This window comes from Eublepharis macularius, chromosome 2 (assembly GCF_028583425.1).
Source record: "Eublepharis macularius isolate TG4126 chromosome 2, MPM_Emac_v1.0, whole genome shotgun sequence".
NCBI classification, from domain to species: domain Eukaryota; kingdom Metazoa; phylum Chordata; class Lepidosauria; order Squamata; family Eublepharidae; genus Eublepharis; species Eublepharis macularius.
The window spans coordinates 115,154,761-115,178,486 of NC_072791.1; the positions used below are offsets into that span (position 1 = coordinate 115,154,761).

Consider the following 23,726-nt stretch of genomic DNA (forward strand, 5'->3'; position numbering starts at 1 on the left):
CACTGGGGAGAAAAGTGGGATATAAATGAAGTAAATAAATAAAGGAAGGAAAAGAAGTAGCAACAGGAAAAGTTGGTGCTAAAGAAGCAATTGCAGGAGGAAGCAATGCTGGACAACAGGATTTTAAAAAGTTGAATATTTGTATATTCATGGGTTTTTTCCTGAATATTCTCATGTTTTTGCAGAAGTTACCACCACTCTGAAATAACCTGTTTGGACCTCAAAAGTGAAAGCAGAGAATATTGGGCAAGAACATAATAGTGTTTTAAATTTTATTTATGACCTCAGTGTTGGCAGTTTGTTCTTTCCACAGATCTAGCCTGCATTGTACTTCTAGTGCCTAAATGTATGCAAATTAATAAAACACTGTGGGCAATGAATGCATGCTGTAGTAATTTCATCTTTCTTTCTGTGTGAGAGAGATCAGTATCTTGGCCCAAGTGTTGCAAGCTGGCTTAGAAGCTGTGTTCCTTAATGCGAAGAAAGCTGTCAGGTAGGGAAGAAGAGTTGTCAGTTCCCAGGATGACATCTTTGCTAGCTAGATACCATCAAAACTTGTTTTCTTAATTTATTCTTAGTGCTTCACCCCTCATATTTTGATCTTCAGACAGGAAAATAAATCTTGTATCTTTGATAACAAGCAACAAAACATCAAAAGGATGCCAGTTACATTTTCTTACTGTTTGCATTTTGCTGCTCTGCCATACAGAAATTCTTTTGTGATTTGAGGGGAAATTTTCAGAGGTGTCTCTCACACTCTAATACAAGCTGATATTAACAACATGGTTCCAGAGCTTGCAATGCTTCTCTTAAGAGTCCTTTACTTTTAGCTTAAAGACATGCAATTAGAGGTGGGCATGATCCAAAAAAAAATACTGATCAAGCCGATCGTGGATCCGTGCCGCCGTCGAACCCAGGTAACCGATCCTCACCAATCAAGTCCTGTTTCCGATCCGGAATCGGGAATTGGGGAGCCCCAAGCGGGAGGGCGCCTTGCTGTTTCCAGTGATATAGGAATGGTGGTTGGTGACGGCGGCCGCTGGGCCCGGTGGGCACAGGGAGATGGTGATGAGCCGCCTCCCCTCAGGGGGCGGAGGGTCTGGCCACTTGCCGGCGGCGCCCCCCATTTGCCCGCCCGCCAGGCCAAAATGGAGCGGGCTGGTATTGCTGCACAGTCCCTCCCTCCCTCCCTCCCTCCCTCCCTCCCTCTCTCTCTCTCTCTCTCTCCAAAAGCGGCAAGCGAGAGCTCTGTCCCACTACACCGCTAGCAGAAAGTGAAACCCAGCCGTGGAGCACATGGCTGGGTTTATAAGCCTGGGTCTGCAATGCAGGAGGGCTGTGTTTGGCTGTCAGAGCTGCCTCTCAGGGTTTGCAGGGATGAGATTCGAGTGCCCATGGATACAGAAGAACACCCCTTCCCCCTCCCTCCCCTCTTTTCTCCAAAATGGTGATGTGTTGCTGGCTGCTCCGTGGTTGGAAGGAAGCCCTGCTGATCAAGGAAACCTGGGCTTCCATTCGCGTTTCCAGGGCGACAGAAAGAGGGCAAACACAGCTCAGGCATTCCCCTGGCTCCATTTCCCCGGGAATAGATGGCTGGTGCCAGAGTGTCTGCAATCCCGAACAGAAACCGATCGATCCAATCAAGCCCCGAGCAAGCGCCCTCCCCAAATGCTGGATCTGTTGCTGTGGACGGAACCGATCAGCCTGGTCCTGATGGCGCAAACGCCATTATCGGTTTTTTTTTTCAAATTGTAATGCTGATCATGCCCATCTCTACATGCAATATACACACCGATCTGTTGAATTTAATTTCTGTCAGCTGCAATCTGTACTGTAATATATTGTAATGGATACAATTATTTATTTATTTATTTATTTCTACATCATTTATACCTCACTTTTCTCTCCAATGGGGACCCAAAGCAACTTGCAACATTTTCCCCTTCTTCAATTTATCCTCACAATCCTGTGGGGTATGTTAGGTTGATAGTGTGCAACTAATCCAAGGTCACCAGCAAATTTCCGTGGTAGAATGGGGATTCAGACTTGGGTCTCCCAGATCCCAGTCCAACACTCTAACCACAACACCACGCTGGATCATTTCCCCATTTCATTTCCCTATTTGCATTTAGAAGTTTACCCTAGCTTTTGTAGTTGACTGTGATGTCTCATAGGATGCTCCAGAAGAAAAGTCTTTCCCCCATATCTGAAGAAGCCAACATATGAAATGGGTTCAAATAGATTTTATTACATACAAGATAAAATATGCAGTTTCTTGATCTCTTGCGCATCTTTAGATTTCCTAAAAGGCTGCCCAATGCAGTTGTTAGCACCAATCTTAATACATCCAGCAGCTCACCTTGCTTTTCCCTGTCTGCACAAAAAACCTATGCTGAGAGATGCTGGCCATCAGATCCTTCACTCCACACCAGAGAATGTAAGGTGATCTTTCCCAGCACTAGGAAAGTTCTCTCCCCATCTTTCTGGTTCCAGTAAGCTCAGAGTGGTTGGTTTGATGCCCATCCTCAGATATCTTCCTTTCTAATGGCAACAGGAAGCGGAAAAGTGTACCCTGCATCATTTGGGGGAAAGAAATGGCCATGTTACCAGACATTCAAAAATTCTTACATTAATGAGAACTTGCTTGCACTCTCACCTGCAAATGTATAAAAATTATCACTAATTAACAATGCAGCACTAATCTTGATGTTAACTGTTTTGAAGAGCATTGTAACAGTACCTAAAATCTCCGTGGTGTGTAGGAGAAAGTACTGGATGGTTAGAGAGTAGAGATGGGCACGATCCGCATTACGATTGAAAAAACCGCACGATAATGGCGATTGCGCGATCGGGACCCAGTGGATCGTGATCGGCCATGGCCAATGATGCAGCGATCGGGGGGGGGGCTGGATCGGGATGATCGTGCTCGGATCGGGAAGCCAGACACTCAGGCGCCAGCAATCTATTCCCCTGGCAACGGAGCCAGGGGAATGCCTGAGCTGTGTTTGCCCTCCTTCTGTCACCCTGGAAACACGAATGGAAGCCCAGCTTTCCTTGATCAGCATGGCTTCCTTCCAACCACGGAGCAGCAAAGCAGTCACCAGTTGGGAGAAGACAGCCAGGGGAGGGAGGGGGAAGGGGGTGTTCTGTAGCCATGGGCACTCCAATCTCATCCCTGCAAACCCTGATAGGCAGCTCTGATGGCCAAACACAGGCCAGACCCCCCCCCCCGCCCCCTGAGGGGAGGCGGCTCGTCTCTGTCTCCCCGTGCCTGCCGGGCCCGGCGGCTGCCACCAGCACCCACCTTCCCACATAGCTGGGAATAGCAGTGTGCCCCACTTTGGCCTCCACGATCCATGATCCACGATCCACAATCCACGATCCACGGATCGGGAATGGGAGATGATTGATGTGAATCATTTATTGGGGATCATCGCTGGTGCCCATCCACGATCGGCTGGATCGTTAATTTATTTTGGATCATGCCCATCTCTATTAGAGAGTTTAAACTGAAGGGAGAGGGCAGGAAACTTTTGTTGCCTGCCTGTTGCTAAAGTCCAAAACATGGTTGCTTTTGCTCCATACTGGAAGAAGTCCCTGGCACTCCCAAGCTCTGGATCTGACCAACTTCTCAGCAGGAGAGCAACAAGAGATGGGAGGCAGGGAAAGTTACAGGAGAGTTGCCAGCTTCCAAGTGGTGGGGAAAAGGCTCCTGGAATTACAGCTGATCTTCAGGCCATAGAGATCAATTCCCTGGAGAAAATGGCTGCTTTGGAGGATGGACTCTATGGCATTATACCCTCCTGAGGTCCCTCACTTCACCTCCCCAAGCCATGCCTTTTCCAGGCTCCACCCCCAAAAATCAAGTAATTTTCCAGCAAGGAGATGGAAACCTTAAGTTGCATCATGGCCTTTCACTTTATCCTGACGATTCCATTCAGACACAGAGCCCCATGACGCAGAGTGGTAAGCTGTAGTACTGCAGCCCAAGCTCTGTTCACAACCTGAGTTAGATCCTGGCGAAAGCCGGGTTCAGGTAGCTGGCTCAGGGTTGACTCAGCCTTCCATCCTTCTGAGTTCAGTAAAATGAGTACCCAGTTTCCTGGGGGTAAAGTGTAGATGACTGGGGACAGCAATGGCAAACCACCCTGTAAAAAGTCTGCCAAGAAAACATCGTGATGTGACGTCCCCTCATGGGTCAGTAATGACTCAGTGCTTGCACAGGGGAATACCTTTACCTTTCCCCCTTCAGACAGAAGTTGCATCTGCTTTTTACTCATACTGCCAAAATTTTAGGGAAGTTCACAAGTATGGTCCTGGTTTTTACTATTTTTGTGGTACTCAGTACATTCTTCTGCACAGCTTGGCTCTCTCCTAGATATGCAGCAGCTCACTCCATTCTGACTGAGGCTCTCTTTGTTGTACTATTTTCATTATCCATTCAAAGCCTGGCCAGTTTAGCATTTAGATATTAGATGGCACACTACTTATTTCTTGCTGCTACTAGTGTACTGTACCTGTTGTTGATATTTTATTGTATTTGTAATGTATTGTATTCTTATTGTTTGCTTCCTTGGACATTTTTTGAAAGCTGAAACAGATATGTTTTAGGTAAATATGAATGAGCTAATTTATTGTAGCATAAGCTTTCGAGAATCATGTTCTCTTCGTCAGATGCATAGTACAGAAACTGGTCAAATAAAGAAGAGGAGGGGGGAGGAGGGGAGGAGAGAGAAGATGCAGTTAGGGGGGGAGAGGGAGGGTGCAACCAAAACATTGGTTAGTCTTAAAGGTGCTACTGGACTCTTTGATTTTGCTACAGACTAACACGGCCAACTCCTCTGGATCTATGAATGAGCTAATGACCATAACATTTTTGTGCACAATAATTTAAGTAAATTGCTGAGTTCGTTACTTGCAATAAAAAAATCTTGAAAACTTAAATCCCTTCTACAATCATGTTACCTTACTTGGTGCTCTTATTCTCTAAGAAGTGATCTCGTTTATTACATGATGGAACCAGATGGTTATTGCAAATAACATTTACAAGATTACAACCCAAATGTTTTTTTATCATGATTAGAAGGTATATAAGGCACTTAAATAGTCTCAGATTGTGAAAGCTCTATAGAAATGAATGGAGGTTGAACAGCAAAAGAGCTGGATTGCACCCTGTTCCTCTAAATCTGATGCCTAGAGGTGGACACGATCCAGCAAATGGACCTAAATTAGACATGGTCTAGCACAGTTCATGGTTCACAAACACATGGTTCATGGAACTCACATTTTCACAAATTTTGGTCAATTTGGGCTGGTCTATTGGTTCATGGTTCATGAGTCCAGACATCCTGGCACCAATCTATCAATTGTCTAGACAATGGAGGGGGAGTCCGCAGACCTTTTGCAGCCCTTAAAAACTTGATAGGCAGCTCTGCCTGCCAAGCAGAAAGCTTCCATTCTGCTCTAAGGAGCAAGAATTAATTCCCTAGGCAATGGAGGGGTGGACAATCTGCAGCCAATCTTAGCCCTCAAAACCTTGATCGGCAGCTTTGCCTGCCAAGCAGAGAGCTCCCATTCTTCTCTATGCGAGCAAGGAGCAAGAATTAATTCCCTAGGCAATGGCTGGGAAGGTGTCTGTGTGATGAGTGAGGAGGCTCTTCCCCCACACTTTTCTGTTTGATTCCAGCTTTTTGGTGCTGCTAGCCAATGCAAGTCAATTGGCATTTGTGACTCCTAGTATCTACTGGAAGTTTTCTGGGGGTGGCCACTTTGTGGGTCTGTAACTCAGACATCAGAAATGCTATCTCAACCAAACTTGGAGGGTGGCTGGAGGAGAGGCTGCTGAAGATTTCCTGCGAGTTTGGGCTCTCTGGGTGTGAAGGGGGAAGAGCCAGGGCTGCTGGAAATGACAGACCACATACCAACAAACTGGTCTGTGAATGGGGCTGGTCCGTGAAAAGTTCGTGATCTGTGAAAATCGACGGTCCATGGGCCATTAGTCCGTGGGGTTTTCCTGGTCCATGCCCACCTCTAATGATGACTGTGTAAGTATTTTAAAGTTCAGGTAGTTAGCTATGCACACGCTTTCTCTTAAAGGGCTGGGTCAGGCTAGGCTTTCTCTTAAAGAGCTGGGCTAGTCTGGGATGAGTAGCCACTTGCAGCAAGACACACAGAGTTATATAGTTTAGTGAGTTTCTAGTAGTCATTGCTGGGCCTGTCCCTGGTGAATGCTCCTCTATCAGGAGACAAGGTGGTGGAGAGTGGTGGTGGGACATTTTTCAGGACAGTTTTCAGCCTCCCAATCCTTTCCTGCTCTACCCCGATAGCTTTGCTTTACAGAAACAAAACAATATTGTTGCCAAGCAGCCCCAAACAGATACTGAGTGTTCAGTAGGCTTTTTTCCCCTTAAAGCTACAGGTGTTTCTGTTATTTGGGGAAATTTTACACACACACACCCAGTATATTTTTAGATTTCAGATTTTTCTGCAACTCTGGACAGTTGGGCAGAAAAATCCTCTCCATCTGTATCTATCTCTATTTTGTGTCTCAATGGCGTGGTTTGGAAATGTACTATAAAGATATATGGAAATACAGCCAAAATAGCATCAGCATAAGTGAATTTCCCTACATCGTTTACCAAAAGGCTTTCAGCAAGGCTATAAATATGGGGCCATTTATGATTGTAGTGTTGTTATTTTTCTTTTTAATAAGATGGTTATCTCTGAAGTTCCATGCCCCTAATGCCAGACCAAAGGATTCCTGGTGGCTTACATGAATAAACTGCCACAACTAATCAAAATTTCAAAAGTAATTATAACCAGAACAGTTTGTTTCATCCAGCTTTTCTGTCTCTAATAAGGAACCTTTGAACTGCCTGTTGGAATGGTGTAGTTGCTGCCAGCAAGGTCAGAATTGCTCCCTGTCCCTTCCACTTTTTTGCCTACCTTGCCCTAACTACTTACCCATCCGGCAAATGTGCTCAGGGGAGGCTGTCAGCTACAGCTGTTTGCACAGGAGATGGGTAACTGTTGTTAATCCTGCTACAAAAATATGTGCTGGTTTTGGCTATCCCTAGAGGAAACGCTACCATTTGTTTTTTTTTCCTCCTGGGGAACAGAGAAAGTGGGAAATAGCATTGCTCTGCTGGCTGGGTGCTGGAATTGGGGGGTGCCTGCACTTAGCATGGAAAAGAGAAATTGGGGACTGTTGAAGAGAATGTCCATAAGGCCAAGGATATCTAAAGGCAGCAAAATCAATCAAACATCAGAGTATCAGATTACACATTATTTATTTATTTATTGCATTTCTAGACTGCCCTCCCTGTCAGATGGGCTCAGGTAAATTTGTACCATGCAGTTTAAAAAAAAATTAAAAACATTATAAATAAACATTAAAACACTATTCCATATACAATAAAATTTCTCAATTGGCGGATCTTTACTCACCCATGTTTTATTTAAAGTATCAGTGCTGCAACTGGAGACAGAATGTTGGGTGGAACAGAGACAGGCTAAGTAGCCAAGAATCCATTCTCTTGTTATATATGTGTGTTTGTGTGTGGAGAGGGCAGGAGTTGGGGGAGGTCAGTTTTTTGCTTATGTACATTCTTTGAGAAATTAATTGATTTTGAAATAGTATTACTCTGGAAAATTAAGTGTAAGCCAGTTCCATATGGGTCTTTTTCTTTTTATCGCATTTCCTTCTCTTTTTGAGATATGCACAGAAATATTTTAGCTAGGTTGTTTTCAGTTCACTTTGCTCTTTAATATTTTTCACTCTTTCAACTTGTAACTTTTTACTTAGTTGGAATGACAATCTCAGCAATTGCGCCTCTCACAAGATAGTCTTCTATCCAAATCTCTGGCAGTTAGGAAGAAGCACACCAGTTGTAGATGCAATGGAACGGAATGCACAGGGAGTGGTGGCCTGATGTGTAAATCAGCTATGAAGCAGAATTAAGATGCTGAGAGATCACAGATCCTCAGTAAACAGTTTTCTCTCACATACAGAGACCTGATACTTCATAATCTCTGATGTCTATATACTATAGTTTGGTGAATGTGTGCATGTGCGCGTGTTGTATGTTTATTTTTAGGAAAGTAATCTCTGCCTCTATCCAATCTACTGAGCTGTCTTGATAATGAAATGACCTGAGGCAATTGTCTCAGGCAGCAGATTTGGGAGGGGATCTGGCAAACTCCTGTTGTGCTCATTGCTTACCAGCTGCCCATATGATTACCATGCCTGCCCAAGAGCCAGAGGAGTCATTCCTTCTAGCTCCCCCATGTATCCTATAAAAGTAGAGAGCAAGTCATGCATGTCAATTCCTAAATTCTTGTAAGGTTTCTTCTTTTGGATACAATTTCTAGTTTCCACTTGCCAAAGCAATAAAAATAGTAGGCAAACTTTCATGAAAGGGAACAACTATCCTGGAGTTTCAGAAGTCCTGTAGGTCATACACAATTTGCTATGTTATTTTTAAAAAGAGCAAGAACAGGAAAGTATAGTGGATTATTTCCCCTAGCTCCTGGATGTTTGTGGTAGTAGCAGGATAAAAGCACAGGCACCAAAGTTCTTACTCCCTGTTCCTATTGAATTGTCTGAATGATATAGAGTAGGGACTAATATGAGATGCTGAAATGAAGAGCCAGATCTACAACACAGGTTTAGAAAGATATATTCAGAACCTATGATAATGTACATTCTGTGCATCTAGACTTTAAATGTGGAAAAAATGACAGCGGCAATGTACAGAAAAGTCAGGAAACACTTCGTTTGGATATCAGAAGACATTAGCATATTCCTCTTTAAAAGCACTGTGCATGAAAAAGCTTTAAAAACCATTGTTTTTGTAAAAAAAGCCCAGTCTACACAGACCTCTCAGTTCCAGGGGGGGGGGGTGGCAATGAGAACTTGCAAGAGAAGGTGGCCAGGGCTGAGGTGGCAGATATAAGAAAGTAGGAAAGAGAGACAAAGACAAAACAGTGGAACTTGGAGCTATCCCCCCAATCAGCTGGGGGTTGGAGGAGAGGGCAGAAAGCATGGAGAATGCACTTTCTGCTTCAACCCTGCCTCCCCTTTGATGACCAGCTGATTGGGGTTTTGGCCAGCAGGAGGGCTGGGGAGGGATAAATAGGCAATGAGAAGTATGGGGAGGGAAATAGGGGCCCAAGGGGGTTGTAAGAAAAGGAGGCAAATGGGGAGTGGGGGAGGAAAGGGAGGAAATGGACCCTGTGAGGGATGGAAGGGAGAAAAGGTGGCAATTGAAGAGGGCAAGGGAGAGACAGTTCAGGGTATATGCATCCTCTGTGGGATCAGCCAGAAGAGCGAGATAGAGCTGACTGTCATCTACACATTGGGGACAACCTAATCCAAATATCTGGATGACCTCACCCAGCTGTGTCATGTAGGTGGTAAAAAACATAGGGGACAAGGTAGAGCTTTGAGGGACACCACAGACCAAAGACCAAACGGCTGAACAGCAGGGCCCCAGCACTACGTTCTGAAAGTTACTCTACAGGCAGGATTAGAAACACACAAAATGGTGCCTCCCAGTCCCAATCTGGAAAGGCTGTCCATGATCGATGGTACTGAAAGCCACAGAGATCTAGGAGAATCAATAAAGTTGCATTCCCTGTGTGCATTTCCTGGCATAGGTCATCCACCAGGGTGGCCAAGGTTGTTTCAGTCCCATATTCAGGCCTGAAACTACACTGGAAAGGATTTAAAAAAAACATTTAATCCAAGAATACTTGAAATTGTCCAGCCACCACTCCTTTAATCACCTTGCTCAAAAATGGAACCGCTGAGACTGAACAATCTCCTGGGCCTAGGGAAGGATTCCTGAAGAAGGGGTCCTTGGCTACTCTTCAAATGCAAGATCAACCCAGAAAATGCCCAACAGAACCAAATTGAAATCCCCGCTAAAGCCAAGTGTGCCCTGAAGAAGGTGCCTAGCCACTCTCCATTGTTTCTTATGGCAGGAAAATTTCCAAGATGGCTATTAGGCAGAAGCACACAGGGGCAACACAGCCTCTGGCTAGAGGTATGCTTCCAAATGCAAGCTCAACCCAGAGAAACACCAACCAAACCAAACTGAAGCAAGGGAATGGAATTCCCCCAGAGCCAAAGTCAAGCAAGGGGACCAACCAGAGAATCATGTCAAAACAGAGAACTCCACTCAAGCCAAACCGAAGCAAGGGGCACTGTTGTAAATTAGCCCAACTGAACCAACATCACTCACAGAGGGCAGGCAAACAAGGAGATCTTCTTCACAGATTGGCCTCTCACTCCCTTCTTGGGAAAAAGAACACAGGAGATAACAGGGAAAGACAGCCAAGACGCCGAAGCCTCTAATATGATCCAGGAAAGCTGAATCTAGCCAGATCAGCAAAAATCCGACTCTGATCATGCACCCCTAATCTCTACAGACCCTGTCCCACTTTCAGACTGAAAATTTGAAAAGTTATAGTGAACATACATCCTGGGGATATGTGGTTTGGCACTGTGTTAAATATAGGCTGTTTCCATATGTCTCCCCCTCCCAAAAAATAGCACAAAACTTATGGAATGACGTGCCTTCATGGCACGATTTTCCATCATGACTTTGCTTCCTGGTGCGTTTTCTGATGTCATCGCACCATGAAGAAAAGTCATGTTGGGAAATCATGCCATGAAGGCATGTCGTTCCATAAATTTTGCGTTATTTTTCGGGAGGGGGAGAAGACGTGTGGAGACGGCCATAATCCTGTACTAGATGGATCACTGATTCAGCAAAGTTTTTTCATGTTCTTACTACATGAACAAGTTGAGAAGGCTTTTTCTAAGGCAAAAAAGTAGTGGGATAAACTGTATATCCAGTTATTGTGAAACTGCACCATCAGGGTCAGCAAAAAATATAACCCATCTATCACCCCAATAATAATAACAATTCTCTTGCCAGGCTTTTGTTTTATCTTCATCCTTATTTTTTTATTATAGATTGGATTCTTTGAGTTGCCAGCATCAGACATTGGTGGATGTGGATCCTTCCCCACTTCCTCCTTTTCCAGGCAGCTGCTATGAACCTTTTAGAAGCAACAAGAGGGGGCCCCACAAGGACTTTCAGGAGGCATCTCATTTAACTCTCCTACACTATTTCATATTTCCCTTCCTTGCAAGCCCCCAAGACTCTTTCCCTTTCCTGCTTCCTTTTCTACTTCCCACCCATAAGTCAACCTACTTTTATCTACCCCCATCTTCAACTTTTCCTACTTCCATCTCCCATGCAGCCTCTAGGAAAACTATGGCACAATTGTGCAGTGGCAGCTGCGGCCCAGTTGTGTGGTGAGGAATATACAAAGACTTGTGGGGGGGCACCTCACTTTCCCCTATACTCTCCTCCCTACACTATTTCCTGTTTCCCTTCTCATGCAAACCGTCATATTGTCACTAGAGATGTGCAAAAATTTTTTGGGTACATTTAATTTGGTAATACCGAGCTACAGAAAAAAATCGATCATCCCAGATTACTGAATTGATTCTCCAGTTCAGAGCAAATTCGGTAAAATTCAGCCACTGTTTCCTATGGGAAATGCAATCCAAGGCTATCCAATGGCCTGGGGTGTTATTTATTTATTTATTTTACTAAACTTTACTCAATTTTCAGTGAAATTACTCTTAACTGTCCTCTAAAAATTTCCCATGTTTCATATATATTGAACCCCAGGGGCCAAATTTATAGGCCCCCAAATAAGGTGCTTTCAGCCACTCTCCATTATTCCTTATGAGGAAAACTATTTGGGGGCAATCCAAGGGGTATCTTGGGGCTATACAGGGGGCTGGGGGGTAGCATTATGCAAGCAAAATCCAACAAATTTGCAGGGGACCTACTTCTGAGTGTCCTCTAAATATCCCTCAAGTTTCAGGAATTTTAGGCCCTGGGGTCCAATTCTATGGGCTCCTGAACAAGATGCCCCAAACCATTCCATTTGTTCCTATTGTGGGGGGAAAGTCCAAGCTGACTCCCATGGCAGAAACACATGGTTCAAGGCTGTTATGGTCAAAGGTCCACTCCCAGATGCATGCATAACACACAAAGAGTCCAACAGAACCAAACTGAAAACCCAACACTACCCAAGTACCCCTGAACAAGCTGCCTACAGCCACTCTCCATTGTTCCCAACAATGGGAGATTTTCAAAGTTCTTTCCCAGGGGCACAAACACACTGGCGCAAAGCTGCCACAGCCAAGGCATGCTCATAATGCAAGCTGATCCCTGAGAAAGTCCAACAGAACTAAACTGATGTCCCCATGAAAAAAGTGCCCCCTGGGCAAGCTGCCCAGCCACTCTCCATTGTTCCCTATGAGGACCAACATCACACCAGAGAATCACATCTATTCCACCCAACCAAATTGAAGTAAGGGACACTCTTGCAACTTAGCCCAACACAACCAGTGCCATTCACACTAGCCAGGCAAGGGGTTCATTATCCAGTGGAGGAACACCACAGAACAGAACCAAGCAGTACCCAATCACAAGCACAAGACAACAGAAAGCAAGCACAGTTGTGTAGATTGGAATCTACTTGGCCTCAGGCTGAAAGTAAGAGTGAGGTGTACATTTGGGAAACCCAAGTAATCCTCTCTCTTTGCAGCTACTTTCACTGGCTCAGGGCCTTGAGGTGCAGGCTGTGGCAGTCTTTCGTCACTGGTCATCCCTCCCACCCCTGCAATGAGGAAAGTTAACATTAGAACAACACACTGCATACATTATATTACACAACAGCATTATGTAGCTTCATTTGGATGTTTCTGTGGGTTTTCCTCTGTGACACATGGTGTGTCATTCTCTGTTTTCCTACATCTCTCTTTAACTCTTCCCATCCTAGTAGCAAGAAAACAACATTTCTGCGGTCTCTTTTCTCAATTATCTGCATAAATTTGTACTAACGTGATCTGGTTGTTTTATGGTGTGTTTGTGTGTGGGGGGGGTGCAAACTTTTGTTGTGTACATTTGTTGTGTCAACTGGATCAACTGTCCCTCTCCTGCTGGTTTTCTACCTAACTTTTAAGTCTTGAGAAGAGCGTTTTTCCCCACCTCCCCAACATAGACTCACAGAGGATGCAGGCCACTAGGAGGACTCACCGAATTCACCCTTGAAGTCCAGAGTTGGGAAATTGAAGAGTGGCATGTTGACCTTCAAGAAGTCCAACTGTTCAACTCTCCAGGGAGCAGGTGAGTGCAATATGACCTGACAATGTCATCTGCATTGTAAAAGATGCACTCACTTTGCATACTCATCAGAGGGCATGAATGGAACCTCTGAGTCATGAGAGAAAGGTCTGGTCAGACCACCTCTTTTGTTGCCCAGTAGCTTGACCAGTGGAAAGAAACCTGCAGGGCTCTGAAAGGTAGTCTCTGACCATTGCCTCCATCAAATCCTGGCTCATATGCCTCACATTCTTAGTGTGGTTGAGGGTATACTGGAATATCTCCATCTCCATGGACATCTGGCACAGTTGGTGAGATGCTTTCATGCTGCACAAGAAATGACTCTTGAGGTACTGGCATTTCTGGAGGAGATACTTTAACTCACAAGCTGTGGGGTCCTCTGCAAGTTTCTTAGGGGAACTAGACCAAGTGTGTCTTTCGCCACAAGATGAAGTTTGTGGGCCATGTAATAAATGCACTCAAAGCCCACTTATGCCACTGCTACCTTGATGTTTGTACCACCATCAGTCACCATGTAGCCCATGATACTGCGCTCAACTACTCAGTCCACTAATTCCTTCTTGATGGCAACAGTAATGTTGTCTGCTTTGTGTGTCATATCAAGAACCACAGCATGGAGCAAAGCCTTGCAGTAGCTAGCCTGGTTATCTTCAATCTAGCCTTTCCTGACACTGGTGGTCCCACTCCCACCTTGAAGGTCATCAGATTGCTCAGTAAGCAAGAGGTATGCATGCTACAACTGAGAGCAGGTCCACGTGTCTGACATCAAGTGCACAGTTCTCCCAGTGGCTCAAGACAATGGTGTTTTCATATGCTTCTTGGCAGCCCTGTAAAGGGAGGGCAACACTGTCCTGCTCAGCATGGTGCAAGCAGGGGTATGTACCAAGAACTGACTAATTGGAGCAGCCCCTGGGAACCGAAATCCTCAACTATGGATAATGTCTGCTCACCTACGGTGATTATCTCTGCAATCTTCTGAGCTTTTCAGTAGTGGGCCGCTCTACCAGTTCCTTCAACATACTCCAGGTCCCTGGGGTGAGTTTTGGAGATGGAAAACTCATGTCCCCCAAGCCCACCTCAAAAGACAACTTACGTTGCTCCTCCTGCTGCTGCTGGGAGGCTCAGCAGCAGGCCCCTGCCCAGTGCCAGCCCCTATCTTAGGCACTTGTGTGGGTGATCCTCCTGCAGTGGCCTCAGGAAAGAGAGCCTTGCAAACCCTCTTGCTGTCACCAGAAGCCCAGTTGGTGAATGGCAGCTGTGCTGGGGTGGGCCTCCTCCACTCAGGTGAGGGGACAGCTGCAGCCCTCACCTCTCTTTCCTGCTCACCCTTCTGGTCTTAGCTGTTGCCTTTCCCCCAGGGCCCCTCTGGTCTCCTGTCACTCATTTTGATGCCTCCTGTAATCTACACTAACTTATTAACCAGGTACATTATCAACCCACAAAGCACCTAACCAAAAATCAGAGGTTTTTTTAAACCTATGTACCTCTGCTCTAAAAGCTTGCTAATGATTGTGGTTCTAAATCTGGAGATGGACACACAAACCTCATTTTAAAAGGTCCTATTTAGTTATGTGGCACTATCAATACTAGCAAGAAACAAGCAGCAACTTAATTCTTTTTCAGAGATCAAGTGCTACCCCTGAGCTCACTCTCTATAGGTAAGTCCATGACGAACTCCCAAAAAACTACTTCTAACGTGCTTGGTCTGGCTCCAAGGGAGTAATGGAAAAGCCTTGGTAAATATCACTATGGATGGCCTATTTATTTGGGTAATTTTACTAGAACACACCTGAACCCATCTTAATTCCTATGCAAGCCTATTAAAGGGGGGGGGGACCTCTGTTGGTTCCTAAAAATGACAAATTAAGTTTGGCTTACAAGACCTACGAATAGACTAATAATAAAAAGCTTTTTAAAAGTTCACCACCCTCTCTGAAATACTGAAAGCACACCCAATTTAATTTAGTTAATTTAATTTTTAACAAACTGAAAGCACATCAACATCAGGGAAAAACAGACATACACACCCCTTCCAGAAGAACAAGTGCAAAACCTTTCACTAAACCAAACCAAACTTTTATGCCAGCAGAAAACAGGATCTAGCAAAAAACACCAACCAAGCTTCTATAAAGAAAGCAGCACTTCAAGCTCCAACAACAGGGGAAAACAGACACCCGCCCCCCACCCAGAAGAACAAGTAAATGTAATTAACAGAAACTATAAAACACCTATGAACAAAGCACCCCAACAGGATAAAACTAAGAATCCCCCCTCAACAAAGAACAAACCGAAAAATGAATATTATATAATAATAAAAGCCAAACCAAAGCATCCCCATGCACACAAAAGCCAAACCAAAACAACACCCCCCCCACACACACACATAGCAAAAAACAGTTTCTAAAAGGGAACCTAAAAAAACTTTTCCCTTCCCCCAAACCCTATCCCTCCCAGACCCCTGGCCAACTGCCCTCCCACCAAAGAGAGAAAAAAAATCAGTGAATCTATGACTCTCAAATCAGGCAGATGCAGAAGTCTTCCAGGTGCAGCAGCAGTCTAGGTCTCAGCTGGCAGGAATCCACTGGGCAGGAGGAATCCACTCCAACAGCAGTGCAAAATCAGACAGAGAGCAAACAGCCAGCAGCAGGCAGGTAGTTTCTCAATCTCCAAGGCCAGACCAAACACAGTACATAAAATGGAGGCTGCTCTCAAGCAAGCCTGCCTATTTAACTCCTTGTAGGGCAATTTAAAAAAGGCACTCTCCTTCTAGAGAATCCTATTGGCCAGAGAAGGAGAGCTTCTCACTCCCCCTTCCCTTCTCTGCCCCATCTGGGGAAAAAGGGCAGGAAACATTGTTTCTTTGTTGTTCCTCAGCAAAGGAACAGCCTAGCTATAGTTAATTTAATTTAATTTAATTTATTATATTTATATTCCGCCCTCCCCGCTTTCGCAGGCTCAGTTGCCAAAGTTTATCAAATTAAACCAAATTAATTTGGTAAAATTTTCAGTTTGTTAATCCTGAATTCCACCAAATCATCTGGAATTCGGTATTTTTAAGGGATTACTGAACTGAATTTCACATCCCAACCCTCACCTTTCCATGTTTCCTTTTCACCTTCCCACCAACAACCAACCAACATTTTATCTGCCCCCACACTTTAGTTATATTTATTATTAATTTCTTTCATTTATACCTCAACTTTCTCCACAATGGGGACCCAAAACAACTTACAGAATCCTTCTCTCCTCCATTTTATCCTCACAACAACTCTATGAGATTGATTAGATTGAGAATGTGTTAACTGGCCCAAGGAGACCCAGTGAATTTCAATGACAGAATGCAGTTTTGATCCTAGTTCCAAACTCTAATGACTACACAACACTGGCTTTTGTGAGGTGGCTGGTATTGAACAGTAGCTAGCAACCAGGCTTGGGTCAGTCATGCAAGTCAGGTGATAGCAAGTTGCCCAGTGATTGGTACTGGGCCTGGCCATGGTGAGTCTTCCCTCAAAGGCCAAAAGAGCCCTGGAAAGGGCCCTGCCCCCTCCCTTTACCATTTATGACAGAAACCAAGTTGGAAGACTGGCAATTACTGTTGTAGTTGCCTAGTAATGACCACTGAGGACATACATTTTTATAGCAGGTGCTACTTCTATTATCGTGTTTGGGTCGCGGGGGGGGGGGGGGGTTAACCTTCCATTTTTATTTTTATTTAATTATTTTCTTTTTTTAGATTTCAGATTTTTTTTGCAAACCTAGGGCTTGTTTCAGATTTGTAGAAAAATCTGTATTGTATGTTCATGGCTCCTGTCTCCAAATTTAAGTATCCACAGATTTGGTCACATGGAGAATTAGATATATTAATGATGAAAGAAGTTCACCTTCATGGATGAAAAGCCATACAATAACCTGCCTCAACCTACCTGCTGTGAGAATATAATGAATAAGAGGAGAATAATATAAACCACTTTGGGTCCCTATTAGGGAGATAGATGAAGTAAATAGAAAACTGCACTGATGGGAAAACAAGCAACACTACTTTTCCCAGACTCTTCTGTCAGTGATATATCAATAGACACTAGAGGTTTTTCTGACAAAGAAACAGACAGGAATGATTTTGCTCACTCTCCTGGCCTCAGTCCAGCTGCCTGCATTGTGGGGGTTTTCATCCATATGGGTCTCCCAACTTTCATCATTGCCTATTGTCACCTATGTGCTACATCAGTCTGAGTTCTGGCAAATAACACACAGACACCATCTCATGGTTGGAATGGCCACAACTTTATTGGTTACAGCTAAAGGGAGCATTGGCCAGGCATATGGGCAATGGATCCTCATTGGCATCAGAAGGCCCAGTTGCTGTCTGATGCATATCACTCCAGCCCCATGCTGGTGCACCACAGCAAGAATTATTCTGCCACCAGACATGCTGGTTGGCCGTTGCCTCCCAATCCATAGGGCTGAGCTGCCCAAATGCCCCACTCTCCCTTGTGAGGATCCAGCCCAATGCCTCAAACCCGCCTACCCATAAAGTTGTGACACCGCCCCCCCTGAGTTGCCCAGGAAGAGTGGAGGGTGGGTGGGGAACATGCTGCTTCTGCCACAGGACCCTTGGTAATGGTGCTGATCACATTGCTGGTCTGGCGGAGGACTGGCCGCTCCTCCTCTTCTGATCTGGCTATGCCTCCACTTCATCCTTGCACTCGGTGCCAACTCAGCCCACAGTAAGTCTGCGAGCCTCTTTTCCATATTCATAGGTGGTTATTGGAAGAAAAGTGAAGCCAGGAAAGACCCACCTTGTCTCCCGACCTCCTTGTCCCAAAAGAGGGCCAGAGTGGGGGGCAAACAGTCAGTAGTGTGGAATGAATCCTCACTTACCAGGGTAATGGGAGCCACCACCAGTCTCTCTGAAGTAACCCTCAGCTGTGGGACTGAGAGGCAAATTTCCAGCTCTACTGGCTATTAAACAAGAAGTCATTCATGCAGGGTAGGACATCTGTAGGTTGAGTCTCACAAAACAATTATTTGTGTAGCTGTAGCCAAAATGGGCCAAGAACTGGATTTGGATTGAAGCCCTCAAACCCAAACACTACCATAGAAATATAGTTAACAGGGTTTATTAAGAACAGTACAAGAAATCACAAATATAGAAGTTGTGCAGAACAGGAAAGAAAATAACAATGCTACATAAATCTTCTAAATGCTATGCAGGTTTGGGTCCTCTGAAATACAGATGTTACCTAATCAGATTAGAGGCACTAGGTCCAAGTAGAACTCCAAAGTCCAAAATACAGAGGCAAAAGTCCTGGGTTGATACCTATTCTGATAATCAGGTCCAGAGCACAAAAAGACATGCAGCAGGAGGTATCAACCGGCAACCACGCAGAACAAAGAAAGACACGCACTAGAATGAAAACCATTGCTTTATCACAGGCTGCTTCAGCATGGCCTGATTCTGATTAACCAGTCAGGGATGTTGCTAAGCCTTGTGGCCATGTACCTCTACAGGTGGCACTTACCCACAATCAGAGCAACTTACCCAGGGTTCCTTGCAATAATGATGAAATATAAGTGCAAAACCTCCGTTCTGGCTTGGCCTTGAAGCTGTAATCTCATCTTGCTCCAGTTCCACTTCATACCTTATCTTTGAAAACTACGGAGTCAAAATGACTGTGCTTCTCCAGAGACAGGCCTTTTGTAGCCCAACCAGGCTTAAAAACCTGAACCAAAGGTCTGAAAAAGCCAAGAAATGGACCAGGATAGGCCAGTTTCTTGATACACCTCACCTGTATCTTCTGTCCAACATTATCATCCAACCCTACATTTTCATGCATTTTACATCTTTTAATCATGCCGAATGATGTGGTTGCTCAGTTTTATTTTTAAAAGGTAGGAAACAGATAGAAAACAGTTTGGCCTGCTATGTAACTCCTCTTCTGTACAGCTTGGAACAGACAAAGGCACCAATCAAGAAAGGGCAAAACAATATACCTGGCCTACCATCCTGTGAACCAAGGGCTTCATGTTCAAGGCTAATGGAGAAAGATTCTTCAACACGTTCTTGTATCTTCTTCATTTTTTAAAGCAGGAATAGTTGTTCTTTCCATCTTGAATGGAAAGATGGCTCAGTGCTGGATGGCATAATTGATTCCCAGATGTTTTCAGCTTAAATGCTAAAGCTCAGCTAGCGCTTAAGTCAAATTCAGCTGAGCAGAGACTAGTGAAGACAAACACCACATTTCCATGTATGACACAAATACCACTTATTTTAGATGTTAAAAATTATCATGCCTTCATCCTTCTGCTGCTTAGCTAAATGAAGAGGTGGCTAGAATTTCAGCCTGCTATTTAAAACAATTCTCAGATTGGTAAATGTTTTCAATGCATCAGTATCCTGTATTAATGTATTAAGCCTGGTATGAAAAAAACCCTGAGTAATGGTGTTTATTATGACAGTGTTGAGTTTTCTGTATACTTCAGGTCCTGAAGATGCATCATGTATATTCAAACTCTGATTAGGTATGTGTTATAATACTGTGTTGGTTTTAATGCAAGGACTGTAGGAATTAAAAGAGTCCTAACAGCCCTTCTGGGTTTATTAACAGCAAGTGCCACTTACTTTGCCTGTACTGTTTTATGGAAGATAAAGTTCCATATAAAGGAGTCTGCTGCTGTTTATATTTTCCACTCTATATACTGGGGAAAATGAATTTTCACCCATATATATTTAAATAGATGAAAACTAGCAGATACCTAGTTGCCTGTAGTGAGTGAAAATTTGCCTTCTGGAAGGGTTAGAAAAACATGAGTGTCTTTTTCTGTCTTTTAGGCTAATGGCATATTGCCTGAAAGTTACTCAACAGAAAAGTGATCTTGGGGTAATGTTGGATAACTTCATAAAAATATTGATTCAATGCACAATAGTAGTGTATGTTATGTGCTGTTGCTTCCAACTTATGGTGATCCTTATGATAAATTAATGAGCTGGTTGGAAGATCTTTCACACTGGTGAAGAATTTTTCACAAATAATTACAGTGACACTGCAGCTAACGTTGGTTAGTACTGTGCATAAGAAGGCAAAGGCAAACCACTTTTGATAATCTCTTATTTTGAAAACCCTATGATGATAAAGAAGGCTAATTCCCAATTAAGGATTGCTTGGAGAGGGATTTGTGGGGAAAATCCAGCCAATATAGCAGTGTCTTCGTATAAATCTACTGTGATCTGGATAGCCCAGGTGAGCCTGATCTCGTCAGATATCAGAAGCTAAGCAGGGTCAGCCTTGGTTAGTACTTGGATGGGGGACCACCAACGAAGACTGGGGTCGCAGAAGCAGGCAGTGGCAAACCACATCTATTAGTCTCTTGCCTTGAAAACCCCACTAGGGGGACACCATAAATCAGCTATGACTTGAGGGTACTCTCCTCTTTCTTGTATAAATCTACATATCTCAAAAAGGCTGTCATAGTGCTGGAAAGTGAGTAGGAAAATGTAAACAAATCACTAAGAGTTTGGAGCCACTTTCTGGGAAGAGAAAGCAAATGATAAATAGTAAACCTCATATTTCCCTTGCCTTTGTATCCTTAATACTGGTATTGTTTGAACCCAAAGGCAACATTTTCCATATAATTTCTAGAGCATTCATATTTGTCTCATTTGCAAAGGTTAGACTAGGCTTTCAATTTGATTTTTCATCTTTAACCTATACAGTAACTTTATTCCCATTTCTCTAGAAGGCTGGTTTTGAGCAACTATCTAACTATAGAGCCAAGATTCTGTCTCAAACAAGCAAATGTCATTACTGAAGCAGTTCATTATGTCTGGCACGTCTGTGTGGGCTCTCTGCAAATTGTTGGTTTTGTTCCAAGGAGTGTTTGCACATTCTGTTGATGCCACACTTCAAAATAGATGGGTTTTGCCTGGCAAAGTTGTCTAGTAAGTACTTATGTAAGGTGTTACATACCACACTGTCTTAGCTTATCAAGTACTGGAAAATTGAGATAGCTTTCAGTTTATGAACTGGCAAGTTGTGGCAACCTCTTTGTTATCTTTCAGGACAGCAGTTGAATCACTGTTCCTTGAACACTGTCCTAGTTATAAATTTTTCTTTCCATTTTCTTGTCAAAAGGAGACAATAGCTTGAAAAAGAAAACAACCTAGCCAAACTATTACAAGTCTAAAATGTTGTGTGGAATGAACAATATTAGGCACAGTCAAGTCAGGATGGGCTGCATTTATGTTATAGGCTAACTTTATGTCATGGGATTTGCTAATAACACAGCAGATTTGTGTTAAGAAGGTACATCTGAAACATCACTAACATCATTGGTCAGTTCATTGGCCCCCCCAGTCAGAATAAATAGACAGACACCAGGCTGGATCTAAGGGCCACTTTATTAACTTTATACAACTATAAACAAGCCAAACAGTGGCAAGGACCTAAAGCGGTACAGGTCAAGCCATGGGGTCCCCATAGACCACCGCCTTGACCTGTCTGGGCGAGCCCCAAAGCCCCGGGTGGGACCCATCTGCTGGATGGGGCTGACCCGGCCGGCCAGGCAATTTGGTCACCCCCCCCCCTTTAAGCTCCTGAACACCTCAGCCATATAGCAGTGAGGGAAGGACTTGCAGGCTGGGGTTCCCGAAGGCAGCCTGCCTCTGCATCTGGCAGCCGTCAAAGCACTACCAGCCCTCTAGGCAGGCCCCTCTTCCCATCAATAGGGAAGCGCCAAGGGTGCTCACTGGCCTGCACCCTACTCCAACTCAAACCAGCCAGGACAATGCTAACAGGCTCCACCCTTGGCCAATCACCTCATCCCAAAAATTGGTGCAAGGTAGGTGAAAAAAAACCCCTTATCCAGCGCCAATACAGAAAGGGGGGAGAAAAATTCCTACCTGGCTCTGAACACAGCAGCCGGCTAATCCTACACCAACACAGGGAGAGGAGGGTGGGCCAAGCAACTTACAGCACTGAGGCTGGGAAGGGCAGAGCAGCTGAATGCGGCTCTTGCTCCGCCCTCCCAGCCATTCCATATATGGAGGTGGGGGGTGGTGCTGTCTACCATCCTCCGAAGAGGCAATCAATGGCCCCTGGCTCAGCTGCTTCGCAGCGCGCCAGGAAAGGGCCGCATTCATTGGGATAAATGGTAGCTAACCTTGTAGGGTATTCAACCATTCTCTTCACCCCATTTTTAATTACAAATGCTAAGCTGATGTGTGTTAGTGTTATAATGACAAAATACCTTTTAACTTGTTGATAATTTAATAGCTTCCTCTGCCTTTTTTGTTGATAGTGTGGAAGGGAATGGGGACAGGCACACATTGACTCTTGTGTGTATATACATATATGGACAATTCAAGTTATAGGCCAGAAATCTCTGGAGATGCTTTTAGGAGGTGATGGGGGCAGCAAATACAATGCTAGCTTCCTCTGGTACTTGCTTCTTCCCTTTATTGCTGTTGTCATCGAGCCTCCATTGTTGTTGGCTTCTCAGTTTTCCAGACTATCCTGAAGATCCTGGTTTTGTATACTAGTCCTATGACACCAGCAAGCAGTGTTTTAGGCCATTTAATATCAGAGAAAGTCAAGGGCTGGAAGAAGGAGTATAATCAGAGAACAAATTTATATTTACTATGAAACAATAGTTCTAAACAGGGCCAGATTGGCCATTTCAGCCACTGGCAAAAGGCCTCCCTTTCTGTTTTTGGAGGTGTCCTGATCTCAGGACAGCCCAGTGTAAAGTGGAGAGGAGCCACCACCACTGCAAGCTGACAGCCTCTAAGAGGTGGGAGTGGAAGCTGCTGCCTTTTCGAAATCAGAGCCCTACCCCACATAAAGTAGACAGATTGGAAGTGAGTGGGAGCCACAGCAGACATGAACTGTTAGACCCTGTCTTACACAATGAAGAAGCAGAAGTTGCGGCAAGACTGGTCCTTCCCTCCCATCATCTTCCTCTTTCCCCCCTCCAACAGGGGTGGGCTAGGAACAGGGCAGGAACAAAGTCCTTTTCAGGCCTATCTTTGCCCCTTGCCCTCAGTCTGTCCCTGGTTCTAGAGAAAAGGCAAACCTTGCCCAATGTCAGGTGAACTATTAACCATGGCTCCTAAAGCTATTAATAAAGGTACGCCTCTACACTTTCAGCCAATTCCATTGCATATATTTTAGCTCATCTACCCTCTCCCTTGGGGAAAGCAATGGCAAACCACCCCGTAACAAAAAAGTCTGCCAAGAAGATGTTGTGATGCAACGTCCCTCCATGGGTCAGTAATGACTGGGTGCTTGCACAGGGACTACATTTACCTTTCATCCTGTCCCTGCTCTTTGAGCCTGTTAAGAATAGACTCTTTTTGTCTTTAAAACTGAGCCTGTCCCCTATAATTGAGGTTAAATTTTCTGATGATAGATGTTACATGCTCCCTGCTCTGCCCCTCCCCCCACAATAATTTGCTTGTGCATGCTTGCTGGAAATCCGCAAGTGCCCCTTTTAAATCATGTTTGTGCAGCAGCTTCT

At 44.4% G+C, this 23,726-nt stretch overlaps 1 protein-coding gene across 1 annotated transcript in view; it reads left to right on the top strand.

Moving 5' to 3' along the window:
- LOC129323449 (uncharacterized) overlaps positions 1–23,726 on the top strand; it is a 100,017-nt gene that overhangs the window by 34,026 nt on the left and 42,265 nt on the right.